Source organism: Dipteris shenzhenensis, chromosome 19, assembly GCF_047967505.1.
Source record: "Dipteris shenzhenensis isolate YYH24624 ecotype China chromosome 19, Dip_SZ_1.0, whole genome shotgun sequence".
Classification (NCBI taxonomy): Eukaryota; Viridiplantae; Streptophyta; class Polypodiopsida; order Gleicheniales; family Dipteridaceae; genus Dipteris; species Dipteris shenzhenensis.
The window spans coordinates 15,668,595-15,689,380 of record NC_141614.1 but is presented as its reverse complement, the minus strand read 5'-3'; the positions used below and the strand labels follow the sequence as shown (position 1 = coordinate 15,689,380).

Below are 20,786 nucleotides of genomic sequence, written 5' to 3'. Positions count from 1 at the left end.
TAAAAAAATTTGTCATTGGAAAAAACTAACTTTTAAGGCCTATTAAAAAAAAAAAACCTCTCTGTAAAAACGTCGCTATAATATTTTGTCTCAGTGTCGCTATATAGCGACTTTTGAAGTCGCTATATAGCGACTTTTATAGAAAAAGTTGCTATATAGCGACTTTCAGCAAAGCCATAACATCATCTGTATATATTGATATAAAAAGACTTCTTTTTCATTTAGAAGCTAGGGGTGGCAATTTCCAACCATCCGTGATTACATAGTCATCTCAAAATTGCATGCGGTCAAGTTATAGATTACAAGCCGGCATTTAGGGGACCTAAAGCCAGTAAATATTAATACGAAATGGGGCACCTCATGCAATTTTTAGGCCCCACTATACACATATTACAAGACCAACATCTCAAACACGAGGTCATGGTCCCACTCTCAAAGCACGCTCCTCATGCATGCCATGGTAGTTTTCATGCACGGGAGAGTTGGGCTCCCCAGAAAAGTCCTGGACAAGCCTCATGCCCAAGCAGGAGAGGACTGCCAATGCAAGCAATTCTCCCACTACCCCTACAAATACACGTATTTCATGATCCATTGCCTGCACAATGCAAGGACATCGCATAAGCATATGCATTGGCTCCTTGCAACCAATCTAAAGCACAAGCTCCTTGCACCCAAGCTAAAGCATGATTTGCAGAACATCATTTATGGCTGCACCTATGACCTCGGCTATTCTGCAGTTTAGCCAAGCTAATAGTTGAGCCTATAACCACGGTTCTGCAAAAAGGCTCCTGACCAAAAGTGTCAGATCCTGACATTGCTTCAGAAATAGGACAAAGGGAGCAACATTTTCCAACTTTTTGGTCCGTTTATGAGCATACAAAAAGGACAAGACAAAGCAAAGACCACAAGGCAAGAAGTAAGGACAAAGCAAGAAGACAAAGAGAAGTACTCACCCAGAGAGAGGTATGGAAGCTTTGGGATGGGAGCTCTTCTTTGTTTGATGCGGGTGCTTACAACCTCCTCTTGACACGTCCTTGCTGGACAAAAGGGTGTGAAGTGAGGTTAAGAGAGTTAGAAGACATGATATAGGAAGTGGGAAAAGATAGGTTTCTTCAAGGTTTTTAAATAGTTTTTGCATGTAAAAGCGCAGCTATAGGTGCGTCAGCCTGTGTTTTAGCCGTGTTGTTACTGTCATTTAGCCACGCTTATAAACACAAACACAGAGAAAAAAGAAATCATTCATTTTTTTGTGCCTCATGTGTTTGTGATTTGGAAATGTTTACAGGATGTCTTCATCCTCAACAAGGAACACAAGTGAGGAGTCATCTAGTGATGATGAATCCCTTTGTATCCATAATCTACAAGAAAGGTTGGAACAAAAAAAGAGATGTCCTTATGATCGATGCCAAAAGTGCATGTTTCGTTCACATAGAATTACAATCAATCACGTCGAAGAATATGGAAAATGGGATCGGGTCGTAAACCCAGTAAGTATTAAAGGAAGTTGGGAATCGTTTTCAATGTTGCATGTGTTATGTTTAAGTTCTTGATGCTCCTTTTTTTTTCACACATTATCAAATGCCACATGTGCAAATGTTGCCCTATGCTTGTCATGCGGAGGAAAATTGGTGGTGGGATCAGGTTGGATCTTCAAGGGGGACTATTATGGATGACTTTTGTGATGGTGATAGTATCCCTCCACCATTATCTCACGAGGCCATGGAGGAGGAGGTATTTGATGATATGGTTCATGATCTATTTCCCCATGATCCCAAAGGGAGTGACGATAATTTTGAGAAGGACCATCTTTTCAACATAGCATTGACACCAGTATTTGAGGGGTGCACTTTCTCTATTCTCCGTGCCTCCCTTGAGTTACTAAACTTGCAAACAATTAATGGATGGAGAAATGCGAGTTTGAATGCATAACTCAAGTAAGCTTTCTTTCTCTCAAACATGTTGAATTATGCTCATATGGATGAAGATGAATACTTTTCTCAGTTATGGTCTTTATGTGTAGAGGTTATTGTGTAACATGCTTCCAAAAGAGAACAAATCACCTATCTTGAGAGATATGGTGAGGTAGTATGTGACATCTCTTAGACGGTTGGATTACAAACGCATACATGCATGCATCAATGATTGTGTGTTATTTCGTGGAGCACATAAGGAGGTCGTGAGTGTCCTGTTTGTGGCAAACCAAGATATAGAGTGGATCTCAAAACTTTGTATGTGCCTCGTAAGGTTATGCGACATTTTTTCATAGTCCCTTGCATCCAGCATATGTTCAAGTGCAAATCCATTGCCAAGCTCATGTCATAGCATTCCTCCTATTGATCAACCAATGGCAAGTGGAGAATAGCTGTGGACACTCTAACCTGGAGGCATATTGATGACACATGGCCAAGATTCAAGGAAGAACCCATGAACTTGAGACTTGGATTGGGTATGGATGGTGTGGAACCCATTTGGTCTCAAAAGCACCTCCTACAGTGTATGGCCAGTGGTATTGGTGAATTATAATCTCCCACCATCTATGGTGATTAAGAAGGGGCATCTAATGTTATCCCTTCTAATTCTAGGGGGACATAAAGTGAAAAGCAATGATGTTTATCTCTAGCCTTTGATTGAAGAGCTAGAGGAACTTTGGAGAGGTATCGAGGTGCATGACGTGAGTAGGCCTCCCTCATCAAGAGACTTTCTCTTGAGGGCAGTGTTGATGTGGATGATGCATGACTTCCTAGGCTATGGCGAAGTGTTCAGGTAAGAATGGGAGAATTGACACCAGTATGCAATTGACATGGCATTGCAGTCATGGTGAGTGGTTTAGTGATGTCAGAAATTTGGACAAACCAGGTTATGTTGAAACAGGTGATGGTACTGCACATCCAATTATACAAGTTGGTAAAGTGCCACTAGAAAAAAGTACTTGGAAGATGTACTTCATGTTCCAAATATCACCAAGAACTTGGTCTCTATTGGCCAAATGGTTGAGCAGGGTTTGCAGGTTAGATTTAACCCTGATGGATGCTTTGTTGAGGACTTGAAAGATCAGTGCTGCTTGGTTGCAAAGGGCAATAGAAATGGCAGAATGTTTACCTTGGATGTTGATATGCTTGAGGTTGAAGGTGCTATGTCTATGCATGGAAGAGGTATCATTGCAGATATTGAGATATAGCACAAGCGCATTGGGCGCCTAAACTTGTAGAGGCTGAAATTGTTGCAGGTTTGCCTAAATTCAAAGTAGATGGAATGTAGAAGGTGTGTGAAGCATGCCAAATGGGAAAAGAGGCCAAACAAGCATTTCCACACAATGGTGAAGTAAGCAAAAGAGCTTTGGAAGTGATCCATTTAGATGTTTGTACAACGAAAGCTACTTCTCTTGATGGATTCCACTACTATGTGACCTTTATTGATGATCACACAAGGAAGGTGTGGGTCTATTTCATGAAGCATAAAAGTGAAGTGTTCAACCACTTCAAAGCCTTTAAGTCTATGGTTGAAAAGGAGAAGGGAATGCACATAAAAATGCTAAGATCTGATGGAGGGGGAGAGTATTTCTAAGATGAATTCAATGATTTTCTGAGAGAGTAGGAAATTTAGAGAAAGTACTCATGCAGATCTACCCCCCAGCAGAACGGGGTTGTCGAAAGGAAGAACATGCATATTGCAGAAGTAGCATGTGCGATGTTAAATCAAAAAAGGATGCCTAATTATTTTTAGGCTGAAGCAATTGCAGCTGCTGTTTATATTATGAACAAAACCCCCACTGCAGCTATCCATGGTATGATGCCTAAAGAAAAGTATACAGGTAGAAAACCATATATTTCTCATTTGAAAGTATTTGGTTGCATAGCTTATGTTCATGTTCCTGATGAGAGGAGAACTAAGCTGGTTCCAAAATTAGAAAAGTGCAACTTCATTGGGTATTCTCTGCAGCAGAAAGGGTATCGCTGTTATAACCCTTCCACTTGCAAGATGCAAGTGAGTAGAGATGTTGTTTTTAATGAAATGAGTTGCTGGTATTGATCAGCAAAAGTGTTAGAAGAGGCAGATGCAGGAAACAGTAATGCTGCTACAAATGTAGAGTAGCAAACACAAAGTCTGAGTGGACCTAGAGAGTCTTCTAATAGTGGATCCAATGCATGGATAGGGAGACTATGATCTAGTGGATCATCACATTGCAGCCCAGATAGTGGTACACAGGTATCACGTAGAGGAAAGGAGAAGGTGGACCCTACTCTTGTATTTGATGTGTCTGTTGGGCACTCTCATATCGATGGAGAGTCAAGTGGCTCTAAAATGAGTCTATATGAGGAACTTGGGATTCCTTTTGTTGTTACTCTTGGTGCAAGGAAAAGGAGACATGATTTAAAGACTCCTAGATGTGATGCAGGTGTACGTAGGTTCACACGTGTGAAGTATCTAGTTAACAGGCTGAGATATGATGGGTTCTCAGCCCATCACTATGCTTATATGGCCAAGGTGCTAGAAGAAACAAAGCCCAAATGTTTTGAGGATGCAGTTGGGCATAAAAATTGGGAGGCAACCATGGATGAAGAGAAGGCATCCTTGGATGCAAACCACACTTGCGATTTGATGCCTTCGCTTCATGATAAGAAGGCGACTGGTTGCAAGTGGGTTTATAAGATGAAGCACAATGTTGATGGGTCTGTGAGCATGTACAAGGCAAGGTTGGTGGCCAAAGGATATGCAGAGACATATGGCATTGATTATGAGAAAACTTTCAGCCCAGTTGCAAGGATGGCAATTGTGAGAGTAGTGATTGCTATGGCTGCTGCAAAAGGATGGTCTTTGCATTAGATGGATGTGAAGAATGCTTTCTTGCATGGTTATTTGAAGGAAGAGGTATATATGGTGTAGCCACAAGGTTATGAAGCTCATGCATACCCCAATTTTGTATGCACGTTGCGCAAAGCCTTGTCTGGCTTAAAGCAGGCGACCAGGGCATGGTCAGACATGATAAGTCAATAAATGCTTTATAATGATTTTTTGGAGTTTATCTCTAATTTTGGAGTTTTTTCCCAACTCGATTACCTCATCACATATTCATCCCCCTACACTCAAAAAGGGGTAATTTTGGAACACTGCATACATGAACTTTGCACAAAAATAGCTCATAAACACAAACAAAACACAAAGGTTATTAAAGACAACCTTCCTAGATATAGAAATACTATATGTGCATATTATTTCCTAAATTTGGTTCTCAGCCCATCACTATGCTTATATGGTCAAGGTGCTAGAAGAACCAGAGCCCAGATGTTTTGAGGATGTAGTTGGGCATAAAAATTGGGAGGCAACCATGGATGAAGAGATTGCATCCTTGGATGCAAGCCACACTTGCAATTTGATGCCTTTGCTGATGATAAGAAGGTGATTCATTGCAAGTGGGTTTATAAGGTGAAGCACAATGCTAATGGCAGCCCGGTTGCAAGGATGGCACTGTGAGAGTAGTAATTGATGTGGCTGTTGCAAAAGGATGGTCTTTGCATCAGATGGATGTGAATAATGCTTTCTTGCATGGTGATTTGAAGGAAGAGGTATATATGGTGAAGCTGATGCACATGCCACCAGTTGTAGTCGGTTAAACCCAATTGGGAGACTGACCGAGTCTACCCAAAATGATTGACAGGAGGTCGGTCTCGAAATAGACCACGGACCACATGTTAGAATCGTGGCGCTGAATCGAGCAACTCACCTACGGTCTTTGTTCCACCCAGAGCCATCCAGGATCATCTGGGGCTCCAAACGGGCCCCGCAACTCGAGAGTGGGCTGCCTCAATAAATGCTCCATCTACCCTCAATGCGGTCAGTCATGGGATGCCTTCCCGCACTTCCATGTAGCCTAGTTGGCAGTGTGCCAACTCTATCTGAAGCCGTCCAGCCATCAGGCCACACATGGCCCCCATCTGGCCTTCGTGAAGATGTCCGCAGCATTCTCTGTAGTCGGACAGTACACCAAGTCGACCTCTCCATCCATGATGAGCTCACTTACAAAGTGATATTGAATCTCATTGTGTTTTGTGCGAGCGTGGAACACAGGATTCTTTGCAATCGCCATGCAACTCTGATTGTCACATGATAACTGCATAGGCTTGTTCTGCACTGCACCCATGTCCCCTAAAGTCCTCCTCAACCACACTACCTCACAAGAAGCAAAACATGCTGATTTATACTCAGCCTCGGTAGAAGAAAGAGCAACTGTAGGTTGTTTCTTGCTGACCCATGACAGCTCCAGATCCAAGTGAAACAGTAACCTGTCACTGATCTCCTGCTGTCCATGTCTCCTGCCCAATCCAAGTCACAGAATCTGGTCAAGATGTTGCCCTTGGTATAGGTGATGCCATAATCAAGTGTGCCTTTGATGTATTTCAGCACTCGCATCCCTGCCCTCCAATGGTTCTCTCGGGGCTTATTGGAAAACCTACTTAGTACACCAGTCGCAAAGCTGATGTCCGATTGCGTGTTGCACAAGTAAATCAAACTGCCCACAAGCCTTCTGTACTTCGCTTCATCCACCAGTGGTGATGAATCCTCGTTTGAGAGCTTCACGTCAACCTCCATAGGGGTGCCAACTGTCTTGCACTTAGCCATGCCAAATGCCTTCAATATCTCTCCAGCATACTTCAGCTGTGAGATGATCTGTTTTGGCTCTTGCCAAACTTCAATCCCCAAACAGAATTGCATCAGTCCGAGGTCTATCATTTCAAACTCTCTTCCTAGCAAATTCTTTGTCTGCGAGATCTTCTCTTCATGGTTCCCTATTATGACAAGGTCATCCACATAAAGGACCACGATCATACACCTGCCTCCTTCTCTAAAGATATACAAATTTGCATCAGATGGGCTCCTCCTAAACCCATTTTGTAGAAAGTAGACATCAATCCACTGGTACCGTGCTCGTGGGTCCTATTTCAGCCCGTAAAGTACCTTCTTCAGTTTACAGACTTTACCTTCTAAACCGGGGATCACAAAACCTAGTGGTTGTTCCATGTATACCTCCTCCTTGAGATCTCCATTCAGAAAGGAGGATTTTACATCCATCTGAAACATGGGCCAACTTCCCTGGGCTGCTAAAGCCAAAACACTGTGAATTGTGGTTAGTCGAGCTGTGGGAGCAAAAGTATCCTGATAATCAAAACCATGTACCTGTGCAAATCCTTTTGCTACGAGCCAAGCCTTGTACTTATCCAATGTGCTGTTGTTGGTCTAGTACACCCACTTGGTGCCGATTACCTTGCATTTTGGTGGTCGATCCACAAGGTCCCAAGTGTTGTTCTTTATTATGGAGCCATACTCCGACTGCATAGCCTCCATCCACCTATTATCACCCTGTGCCTCTTCAAGACACGTGGGTTCTTCAGCACGGATCACCTCTGTCATCAAAGCTAGAGCAAGTGTTCCTGTGCCCTTCTTTGCTCCTCTAATCTCTTGGATCGACGGTGTTCAGATGGTTCCTCCTCAATGGCTAGAGGTTCTCTGCCATCCAAAAGCTACTTTACCCACTTCGGGAATGGCCATTGCCATTGTGGTTCTACAGGCTCTTCTTCATCTTCTTTATCTTGAATCCTCCCAAGCACCGTTGGGGGAGATCGGTCTGCTGTTGGTGGTTGTACTAGATGGATATCCTAGCCCTGGTTGTCTGGGAAGGAAGCATCCTCCTCCAATTGATGCGGCTGTTCTGAGAAGACCACATCACGACTTACTATTACCTTCTTGGTAACAGAATTATAGAGATGGTAACCCTTCGCCTCTTCACTGTAGCCCAAGAAAATACACTTCTGGCTCTTCAGTTCCCATTTGGTCCTATTAGCATCAGGGACATGCACAAAACAGTCACATCCAAAGACTCTGAAATGTGTAGTTGAAGGTTTCTCACCAGAAAAGGCTTGCAGTGGAGTCATCCCATTCACAGCCTTCGTGTAGCTACGATTCAAAATGTAAATTGTTGTGTTACATGCTTCTGCACAGAAAGTCTTTGGCAAATCTTTCCCTTTCATCATACTCCTACCCATTTCACAGATGACGTGCATCTTGCGCTCTGCTACTCCATTTTGCTGTGGTGTATGTGGCGGGGGTTTCTGCCTCTTGATCTCGTGACTTTTGCAGTAACTTTCAAATTCACTTGATGTGAACTCACCACCTCTATCTAATCTCAACTTCTTCACCTTCCTCCCCATTTCTTTCTCGACCATTACATGCCATTCTTTGAACTTACTAAAAGCCTCATCTTTAGTCTTCAGGAAGTATATCCATATCCTTCTACTGTAATCGTTGATCAGCATCATGAAGTAGTAGGAACCACCCAAAGCTTCCATCTCCATCTTTCCGCAGAGGTCCGTATGAACGAGCTCTAAAGGAGCCTTTGCCCTGCTAGCCTCTTTAGGAAAGGGCTCCCAATGCTTCTTGCCTATCATGCAAGCTTCACATACATCAGGTAGATCTATAATTTCTGGAGGGTTTGCAATCATTCCACTTTTATGCATCTCCTTTCAAGAACTAAGGTTTAGATGACCAAACCTCTCATGCCACAGCTTAGTGTTGCTCACATCGGCTCGAGCACTGAAAGCTGAGAGTTCATAAATGTTGTTGCACTGTGTACCTTTACCAATGACCTTCCCTTGAAGATCCAAAATCTGTGCGCCATTCTTATCGAAGTGAACTTTGAGGTCCCGATCCGTGATTGCAGAAATGAACAACAAGTTCCTCTTGATATCTGACACATAAAGAACATCGGACAACTGTTTTACAACTCCATCTGACTTGAGAGCAATCGTACCTTTTCCTTTTGCTAGACATTTTGCATCATTGCCGACTACTATCAGGATGTCATTCCCTACCGGATGTAGAGAGTTATACCAATCCTTCCAATTGGTCATGTGGCGCGATGCACCAGTGTCAATAATCCAAGGTTCATCCACAGGTACATGAACTGCCTCCGTGCAAATCTCCTCAATTGCTACGAACAGCTCTACTGGTACTACCTGCGCACTGTTGCTGGACTCTTTCTTTACTCCGTTCTTCTCATCTGCAATCTTCTTCTGGCAATCATTTTGCTTGTGCCCTGCCTTGTTGCAATAGAAGTACTTGATCTTCTTCTTTCTCTTTTTATCATAAGAAGATGGGTTACCAGAGTCCTTACCCTTACCTTTCTTTGATCCAGTCTAGAAAGCTGAATCTTCTCCAATCCTCGTCTTTTGACGTATCTCCTCCTCCAAAAGCATTGTGTTGAAATCCTCAAAGTTGAGGGGCAGATTTTTATTCTACATATTCAGCACCGTAACAAGACCGTCGTACTTTGGTGGGAGAATCCTTATGCACCTTCGTGCTAGATTCTCATTGGTGATGGTGATGCCAATCACAGTCATCTGATCGCGCAGATTCTTCACCCTAGTTATGAACTTCTCTGCCGTTTCAGACTCAAACAGTTTCTCGTTCACGAGTTGAGTCTCCAAATTCTGAATCCGCATCTGATTCGTGGCCTCGTACTGATTTTTCAAGACCGTCCATGCCTCCTCCGCTGTGGTGACATGTTGAATTAACGCCATGACAGAATCACTTACATTGTAGACAATAGAACATAGTGCATCTACATTTCTTCTTGTCCATGCGAGAATCTCATTCGCAGTTGGTACTATCTGTTGTGCTGCATTGGCTAGATTTGGTCTCGGAACCGGCTTCAGGTCCACCCCAGTAGCAGTATCCCAAAGCTCATATGCGCTTAGGATGGTCTTCATCTTGAACTTCCAGAGTAAATAGTTAGTGCCATCCAACTTTCCGCTTTCGCCAAACGGTGGGATTTGTAGTCTTGCAGGCTGGGCCATCTCTCACAATCTACTCGCAAACAGAAACACACTACCAAATCTTCTTGCTAGAGCCCAAGCTCTGATACCATGTAAGAAAACAATACAACGTCTATGCTCAACAGATAACAGGATCTCGTATGCAAGAGAGAAAAGCAGATAGTATGGAGAATCAAAAATTTGATTACTATAAATCTAATACAATAGATGGCACTGCCTCCTAGCCGTGCGCTCCTGTGACAGAAGCTTCGATGGTGATCTAGAAATAGTAGAGGATGGAGGCTAGATGCTAAGGAATCAGGGTTGCTGTAGCCAGTGATGAATATGGACTTCACGGGCTTGCTCTTATATAGCCACCAGTTGTAGTTGGTTAGACCCAATTGGGAGACCGACCCAGTCCGCCCAAAACGGTCGACCAGAGGTCGGTCCCGAAATCATGACCACCGACCACACGTTAGAACTGTGGCATAGAATAGAGCAACTAATCTATGGTCTCCATTCCGCCCAGAGCCATCCGGGATCATCTGGGGCTCCAAACGGGCCCCGCAACCTGAGAGTGGGCTGCTGCCCCGAGAAATGCTACGTCTACCCTCAATGCGGTCAGTCATGGGATGCCTTCCCGCACTTGCATATAGCCTAGTTGGCAGTGTGCCAACTCTATCTGAAGCTGTCCAGCCATCAGGCCATACATGGCCCCCATCTGGTGTCCAAACCAGGACCTACTAGATAACTGAGCTACTCAAATGCCTTCTCCTCATATGGGGGGCTTACAAGTAGAGTTAGCTGGTTCCCACGTAGTTACATGAGAGTGGAGCATTGATATCTAACAGTATTAAGAATTTTTGGAGTTTATCTCTAATTTTGGAGTTTTTTCCCAACTCGATTACCTCATCACATATTCATCCCCATACACTCAAAAAGGGGTAATTTTAGAACATTACATACTTGAACTTTGCACAAAAATAGCTCATAAACACAAACAAAACACAAAGGTTGTTGAAGACAGCCTTCCTAGCTATAGAAATACTATATATGCATATTGTTTCCTAAATTTGGTTCTTAGCCCATCACGAAGCCCATCACTATGCTTATATGGTCAAGGTGCTAAAAGAATCAGAGCCCAGATGTTTTGAGGATGCAGTTGGGCATAAAAATTGGGAGGCAGCCATGGATGAAGAGATGGCATCCTTGGATGCAAACCACACTTGCGATTTGATGCCTTTGCCTCATGATAAGAAGGCGATTGGCTGCAAGTGGCTTTATAAGGTGAAGCAGAATGCTGATGGGTCTGTGAGCAGGTACAAGGCAAGGTTGGTGGACAAAGGATATGCATAGACATATGGCATTGAATATGAGGAAACTTTCAGCCCGGTTGCAAGGATGGCAACTGTGAGAGCAGTAATTGCTATGGTTGTTGCAAAAGGATCTTTGCATCAGATGGATGTGAAGAATGCTTTATTCCATGGTGATTTGAAGGAAGAGGTATATATGGTGCAGCCACAAGGTTATGAAGCTGATGCACACCCCAATTTTGTATGCACGTTGCACAAAGCTTTGTATGGCTTAAAGCAGGCGCCCAGGGCATGGTCAGACAAGATAAGTCAGTAAATGCTGTATTAAGAATTTTTGGAGTTTATCTCTAATTTTGGAGTTTTTTCCCAACTTGATTATCTCATCACATAATCATCTCCATACACTCAAAAAGGGGTAATTTTGAAACATTGCATACGTGAAATTTGCACAAAAATAGCTCATCAACACAAACAAAACACAAAGGTTGTTGAAGACAACCTTCCTAGCTATAGAAATACTATATATGCATATTATTTCCTAAATTTGGTTCTTAGCCCATCACTATGCTTATATGGTTAAGATGCTAGAAGAATCAGAGCCCTATGTTTTGAGGATGCACTTGGGCATAAAAATTGGGAGGCAGCCATGGATGAAGAGATGGCATCCTTGGATGCAAACCACACTTGCGATTTGATGCCTTTGCCTCATGATAAGAAGTCGATTGGCTGCAAGTGGGTTTATAAGGTGAAGCACAATGCTGATGGATCTGTGAGCACGTACAAGGCAAGATTGGTGGCCAAAGGATATGCAGAGACATATGGCATTGATTATGAGGAAACTTTCAACCCCGTTGCAAGGATGGCACTGTGAGAGCAGTAATTGATGTGGCTGCTGCAAAAGGATTGTCTTTGCATCAGATGGATTTGAATAATGCTTTCTTGCATGGTGATTTGAAGGAATAGGTATATATGGTGCAATAACAAGGTTATGAAGCTGATGCACACCCCAATTTTGTATGCACATTGCGCAAAGCTTTGTATGGCTTAAAGCAGGCGCCCAGGGCATGGTCAGACAAGATAAGTCAGTAAATGCTATATTAAGAATTTTTGTAGTTTATCTCTAATTTTGGAGTTTTTTCCCAACTCGATTACCTCATCATATATTCATCCCCATACACTCAAAAAGGGGTAATTTTGGAACACTGCATATGTGAAGTTTGCAATAAAATAGCTCATGGACACAAACAAAACACAAAGGTTGTTGAAGATAGCCTTCCTAGCTATAGAAATACTATATATGCATATTATTTCCTAAAATTGGTTCTCAGCCCATGACTATGCTTATATGGTCAAGTTGCTAGAAGAACCAGAGCCCAAATGTTTTGAGGATGCCGTTGGGCATAAAAATTGGGAGGCAGCCATGGATGAAGAGATGGCATCCTTGGATGCAAACCATACTTGCGATTTGATGCCTTTGCCTGAGGATAAGAAGGTGATTCACTGCAAGTGGGTTTATAAGGTGAAGCACAATTCTGATGGGTCTGTGAGCAGGTACAAGGCAAGGTTGGTGGCAAAGGATATGTAGAGACATATGGCATTGATTATGAGAAAACTTTCAGCCTAGTTGCAAGGATGGCACTGTGAGAGCAGTAATTGTTGTGGCAGCTGCAAAAGGATGGTCTTTGCATCACATGGATGTGAATAATGCTTTCTTGCATGGTGATTTGAAGGCAGAGGTATATATTGTGAAGATAGTGGGAGAGAAGGAAGGAGTCTCACTTGCGGCTTTCTCATATACACAATGGGGGAATACACACAAAGGTGGAGGTTGAAAACAGTTTTCCTCTTCTTAGTTATGAAAGCCAAAAGAACTCTAGTACAAAGAAATAGAAGAACCCTATATGTGGGTCTCAAACCAAACTGAGCTAACTACAGTGGCATACTAACTGAGCCACGAACTAGAGTACATAAGGATAGCTATCATCCAGCTATTATTCATGGGCGGTATACCAACTGTATCTGCAGCTAACAAGTCGGTGAAATAAATGCACAACGGTCACCTTGGCATATCATGAGTGGATCTCGATATCTCAACACTCCCCCTCGAGCTCAATCCCAATTCCTGCACACCAAGCAGGTCTCTGAACTTGCACAGCTTCTCTGTGCCCAATGCCTTCGTGAATATGTCAGCTACTTGATCCTCTGTGCTAACATAAACTAGATCAATAAGACCTAGTAAAACCTTCTCCCACACATAGTGATAATGCACCTCAATGTGCTTTGTTCTAGCATGATAGACTGGGTTATTTGCCAAGTGTATACTGCTCATGTTGTCACAATAAATGACAACTGGCCCATCTGTAGACTGATGCATATCATAAAGTAGCTTATGCAACCAAGCTACCTCACATGCAGCCATTGTTGCACCCCTGTACTCAGCCTCTGCGCTCGACAAGGCAACTGTAGGCTGTTCTTGCTGCTCCAAGTGACTGCAACACTCCCAAAAGAGAACACATATCCACTCGTAGATCGTTTATCAGAAATACTACCAGCCCAATCAGCATCAGTGTATCCATGCAACTGTATCTGAACCCCAGCCTCATAAAATAGTCCATACTGCAATGTGGACTTCACATACGTGAGTATGCGTCTAGCCGCATCCAAATGCGGTTTCCTTGGAGCCTGCATAAACTGACTTACCATTCCAATAGCATAGCTCAAATCTGGCCTGGTAATAGTCATATAAATCAAACTTCCTACTATGCATCTGTACATAGTAGGGTCTTCTAGAAGCTCACCTGCATCTGCGCTCAGCTTCACATTCTGCTCCAAAGGAACTGAAATAGGCTTACAGCCTGTCATCCCATATTTGGATAGCATGTCCAATCCATACTACCTCTGCAAGAGCCGTATCCCACTTGGTGATCTAATCACCTCAATGCCCAAGAAATAACGCAGCTCTCCCAAATCCTTCATCTCAAACTTCTGCTTCAATAGCATTTTCACATGAAGGATATCTTCATCACTATCACCTGTGATGATCAAATCATCAACATAAATGACAAGAAGCATAATACCTTTCTCTGTTTTTCTCACATAAAGTGAGAAATCTGCCTTGGAAATCTGAAAGCCAATAGTGACAAGATAGTGTCCTATCTTGTCAGACCATGCTCTAGGTGCTTGCTTCAAGCCATACAAGGATTTCTTCAACCTGCAAACAAACTCAAGATGAACAACATGAACATAACCTGGTGGCTGCTCCATAACGACCTGTTCTTGCAAGAAGGCATTCTTTACATCCATCTGATGTAAAGACCATCCTTTGATGCAGTCATAGCAATGACTGCTCTTACGGTTGCCATCCTTGCAACTGGACTGAATGTTTCTTCATAATCAACGCCATATGTCTGTGCAATCATCAATCACACACATTTACTGGTTTATACCAACTGGTCATCTCATCAAAAACAACATCTCTGCTCACTGTAAACTTACGAGTAGAAGGGTTATAGCATCTATCTTTCTGCTACAGAGAATAACCAATAAAGATGCACTTCTCAACTTTTGGATCCAACTTGGACCTCAACTCATCTGGCACATGAACATAGGCAATGCAACCAAAATTTTTCAAATGAGAAATATCTGGTTTCCTACCAATATACATCTCCTCTGGCTTCATGCCATGTATTGCTGCAGTGGGAGTCCTGTTCATTATGTAAACTGCTGTAGCAACCGCTTCAGCCCAATAATAATCTGGTAGGTCTTTTTCATTTGGCATGGCCCGAGATACCTCTCTAATATGCCTGTTTTTCCTTTCTGCAAGTCCATTTTGCTCTGGGGTATGACTACATGAATATTGCTGCTTTATGCCATGCTCCTGCAGGAACCTTGCAAACTCATTTGAGAGGTACTCTCCCCCTCCATCTGACCTTAGGCATTTTATTTGTATGCCTGTTTCTTTTTCAACTATAGCTTTAAAAGCTTTGAAATGCCCAAACACTTCACTTTTCTTTTTCATAAAATACACCCAAACTTTTCTGTTGTAGTCATCAATAAAAGTGACAAAATAATGATAGCCTCCAATAGATGCAGCTTTAGTAGTCCACACATCAGAGTGGATTAATTCCAATGGCTTCTTTCTCTCTTGAACATGTCTAGGAAATGGTTTCCTTGCCTATTTTCCAAATTGACAGGCTTCACATACCTTATGCATTTTTGCAACCTTGAATTTAGGTAATCCTGCAACAATATTTTAGGCGTGCATTGATTTAAGTCATTGTACATTAACATGACCAATGCGTTTATGCCAGATATCAATACCTACAACTATGCCGGTCCATGTGCAAACATTGCTGCACTCAATTCAGGCATGTCCGCATCCAACATAAACATCCTGCCCTTCTTCTTTCCTTTTGCTATCAAGCGACCGTTATTTAGCTATAGAAATACTATAGATGCATATTATTTCCTAAATTTTGACTTTACGTATAAATTCATTTATAAAATTCCTAGTAAATTTTAAATGTTAGGATTAATAGTTGTGTTTACTTGATTAATTTGCGTTTTCTTTCTCACAAATCTTAATTACGCTTTTAATTAATTAGATCATTTTCTTAGTTGATAGGAAAATGTCTAGGATATGATTTAATTTATTTTTAAAGTACTCCATTTTCTAAGATAATTTAATTAATTAGATATTTAAAGATATTAAGTTAATTCTACATAAAATTTAATGACATTTTGTGAACAAAAGGCCTCATGATAAGATGCAAATTGGTTCAAGAATTGTTGTTATCAACATAAAGGTGGTGTAAAAATACACCATTTTGTTGAGAGATTACTTTGGTGCTAAGCGCCAAGCACATCCTCATGGGATGAAAACTAAGTATTTGTCCTCCAAAGCCCACCACTTTGTTGCTCCCACATCACATGACATCCAAACCCTTCGCGAAAGTGAGTTCTTGTGGCCTGAAGGACATTAATCAGTGTAAATATAATGTATTTTTTCTTAAACCTCGAACTCAAAACTCAAACACAAAGTTTAGACAATCAATAAATGAATTGCATCGGGATTCCACTAGGTAACAAGTTCAAATACAAGCTCATCATTGTGATAATCTTCATCATGGAAGGTACGTGCAAGTAGAAGCTAGAACTGTGGGATTGTGCACACACACACACAACCTAATGAATAAAGGCATCCACACAAATACATGCATGCACACACATGAAAAATGTGAGATTTTGTAGCTGGGGGATGGGAAATATAGTGGGGAAGGGGGAAGGACAAGGATGGGAAGAGAGTGGGGGGTTAGGTGAGAGGGAAATGCAAGGATAAGGCACATGCACACACTACATGTTATATGCAAATTTATAATATATTATGTTTGTGTATGTGTGTCTAAATGAGTGCACACACACACACACGAATGTACATAAAGAAAACATTTAAATCAATGGTAGAGGTCCAATACAAAAATTTCCTTGAAAGCATTCAAATATTGATACTTATATCTTATCCTATGATTTGGCATTGCATGCAACCTAGAGACCAACCTAAAGATGAAAGATGAACACGTCTTCTTAAACCCCAAACTCAAAACCCTCAAATTTTTGATCAAATTGAAACAATAAGATGAAAGATGAACATATATTTTTAAAACCCTCAATATTTGGCTAAATTTACTCTAAATGCTACGTCCCTGAACCCTGAACCATCATATTTGAAATCAAATTGGGATTAAAAATTCAAACAAAAACTATCATGTGAAAAACTCTCAAATTTTTGTCAAATATAATATAAAAAGATGAAACCCTAAGAGTTCCATCTCTATATATTCTTTTCCCATCTCCATGTTTCTCATTATCTTCATCACTCTTTTGCTCTCGACTCCTCCTCCTCCTCTCTCTCTCCCATCTCCTCCTCCTCCTCCCCCTTCCAAATCTCACAAGTTCTTTTTCCTCCTAAAAATAATCAGTTTGTGCATTTTGTGCCCAAGGTGAGAAAGTCTCTCATCTTGAGGGGATTTCTCCACCTTGAGCGCACATGCCTCCACACAAAAAAAAAAAGAAAGATTTTTTTTTCCCCAGGAGAGGCACCTTGATCGTGCGCTCAAGGTGGGGTGGGCTCCCTCCACCTTCAGCTCAAGCTCCAGCTCAAGCTCAAGGTGGGAAAATAATTTACTTTAAGATTGTTTGTATATGTTTTTAATGTCAGGTGGTTTAAGGACATGGTGGAAAGAGGCCCTAATTCAACTATCAAATGCCATGCAAGTGGCTTTGTAATTATTGACTCCACAAATTTTTGGCAAAGCACGAAGGGCACACTAGTTCTACTGCAACAATGTGAGCATGTGTTCTTCACATGTATAAAAATGCTGACTTATCTATGATAATTGCAAAGCAAGGAAACTGAAATATTTGTAATTTTGATTGAATAGGTTGTTTCAACCAATGGTGGACAATAGTAGATGGTGGTATGTCATCCCTATTACTCCACGTTCCAAAGCAATATATAGTACATTTACTAATATGGAGCGTGTGGAGGATGATCATGGCAATGGTGGTGAGGATGATACTGATACGAGTGAAGAGATTGATGATGAGATACGAGATACAGATGATCATGCCATTACCCATGAGGATGAGCCTGGCATTCGTGATGCTGATTTTCATGAGTAGAGCAGTGCTTCAAGTGGGATGAATCTATTTGTAGAACTAGACATTCCAAATGGGGATATTGAAGTAGATAGTTTAGCAAGGGTGGATCTCATTGATTGAACCCTAGTCCCTCATTGTATCATTCTACATTCTTCTATATTGGCAAATTTTTTATATGTATTGTCTCATTCTCCTCAACTCAAAATACTATTTTATATGCTGTCTCATTTTCATAAACTCACTTAATTTGTGTATATGAGCATTTGGCCAAATCATATACAACATTGATATTTTCATAAGATTAGGTAGTGTGACCATTGCCTGTCAAGCCTATATGTCTCAAGTTTGAAAAATGGACTCTTCTCCACGTGTATAATCATGTTTATAGTCGCGTTTAAAAACTAGTGTAGCCACATTCATAAACGCTTAAATTTAGCGGGCTAATAAACGTGCAATATACATGCGACAATAGACATGCCCGTCATTTTTTGCATCTATTAAACGCATCTACAGAGGAATTGTGTTGTGTATCAAAAACACTTTCCTAAACAATCTTCCACCTAGGAATGGTGGCAATTTCCTCATGCCAAAGTGGCAAAAATGGCAAGATTTCTATAGAAAGATTGCTCATGTGATGCTAGATTGGAATATGGGATAACTCTTCATTCGAAGATGATTTTAATTTACATGCCAAAAGTATTGCCTTTTTTCAGGATTATAGCTACAAAACTATCTCATTAACCATTACTTATAAGGACAATCATAAGTGTAAATTGGTAATGTTGATCTGAGAGGTTAGATTAGAAATTGAGGTGCTCTTGTACCTTCCTTGTACCTTGCCTTGATGTAGTGGCAAGCATCATGAAGTGCCTTAATAAATCAAGAACCCTTAGATCATAAAAAATCCCTTTAAATTATGCCTTTATAATCACCTACATGGGTCTAATCTTCCTTTTCTTGTTCTCCCCCCTAAACATGATTTTGACTTGGCAATTGAGATGTACTCTAACTTTTTGTTCCTAAGAATGTGATTATCTCAAAGAACCTAGTGAATCTCTAGGTCTTTCAATCCTATTCTTTTGATACCAAAATCATAAACTTTTGTATTAGTTTTGACATTTTTCCATGTGCCATGTTACACCTTATTTTCAAATGTAGTTTGTTTTCTTCGTGATAAAACATTTCAATTAAACTTATTCAAGGCAACATAGATTCATCAACAACTCAACCATTTCTTGCTTGAAAGGATCCACATTTCCAAGAAGAGGCCAAAATGTGTAAGCATATAATGACTGGTAGATTGAACCACAATGTTTTCAAGTTTCAAATCTCTATGAACATAGTGAAGCTTATGCTAAGATCTAGATCCAACACCACATCCAAATAATAAAACTTGCAGTAACATTGGCTAGCGCATCAATCACCGAGTTGACACACTTGTTAGCAAGGAAAAATGTAATCCTTGAGTCTAGGGAGAGGTGAAATGTTTAACATTATCAAATGTTGAAAATGAGCAACATAAGGCCTATGAAAAAATTGATCGAGTTGGTTTTTCTTCAAGGTGTCTCCCTCAATGTAGTGATCTACATAGCATAGGCTCTCAGCATGGTTCTCACACTGGCTTTGCTTTTGCTAGTGCTAATGTCTCTAGTTATGGAGTGGCATTAGAAAAACACATTATCTCAAGACACTAGTTGTGCCGCTGATGAAAGCCTCTCCCTTGAGCATCCATTTGGTTGACTAGTTCAACCCTAAGACACATGCCAATATTTTAATCTACATATTGAACCTCCCCATTAGAAACTTGGAACTGAAATTATATACACAAAACTTTCCCATGGCTGGCCCATTTCCACACATGTTATCTTAGACTCTGGCTCATATGCTTATTTAAGGTAGTGTGGTGGAGTCACAAATGTTCTCCAAATGTTGAAGGTAGCATGGTAGCATGTGAGATAGGAACATTGGACTGATTTCTAAAGGCAGGGTTACTAACCATGACATTAGATACACATGATATACTACCAACAACTCATAATCATTTCAGTATGCTAATTGAAATTGAGACCAAAGAATTGTGTAATTTGTAACTTGGATTTTGTTGTCTTGATAAATATCCTGGTTTGGGGGAAACCGCTGCATCTTACTGGGATGCTCTTACAACAATCTCGAATAGTTGATGTTTTTAAAAATGGAGCTTCAGATTTAAAGTTAAGTTTTCTCACCTTGATGGCCCAGTGGAGTAGTTTTTTGGTTGTATAACGATGGGTATGATAAACATCGAATGATGTGTGTGTCAAATGCCACGCAAGGAGTGGATCTTGGGCTATACCATGTAAATAAATCCAAAGTGCTAGAGCTCGTCAATGCACCAAAAGCATGATCGAATATCTCATTTGTAGCTATGAATCTTCCAATTTTCGAGATATTTATGAAGCTTCCATTCACTGTGTTTGTACTTGTTGAGACATTTTTTACATGAACTTAGGATTTTTGATCCAGTTTCCAACCTAGGCACATGTGCACTTTTTGGAATGCACGTCATGTGTTTGATTAAAATTTCAAATGCAATTTCAAATCCTGGTTTCCTTGTTTGATTCCATTTGCTCGGTTGGAAAACCAAGCTTAGAATGGTTGGAAGAGTGTGAGCTCTTAGTATTTATAGATTTTGTTATTCATACTAATTGTGCTTTTCGTACGAATATATTGTATTCGTATTAATAAAATCTATTCGTACGAATACCTATTTGTACAAATAAGGTTATTCATACGAATACATGTTTTTGACATGTCTAATTCATGAAAATATGTGACATGGCAATGGATTTTGACGTTTTTAAAAAGCATGAATGTATTAATCATCCGTATTCCTCTAATTAATTGAATTCTGAATTCGATTTATTCCACGTAGGCAACAATGTATCTATTGGCGATTCAGCCACCAATCAATACAATCAGCATTTTTTATGCACCTTGTCTATCCTATGTGTACTGTTCTCTACAACAT

General features: G+C 40.9%; 1 pseudogene; it reads left to right on the top strand.

Annotated features, from left to right (window-relative positions):
* The first annotated feature begins 2,747 nt into the window (after window positions 1–2,747).
* The window catches only part of LOC147890145 (uncharacterized), a 36,054-nt pseudogene continuing 18,015 nt past the window's right edge, over window positions 2,748–20,786 (top strand).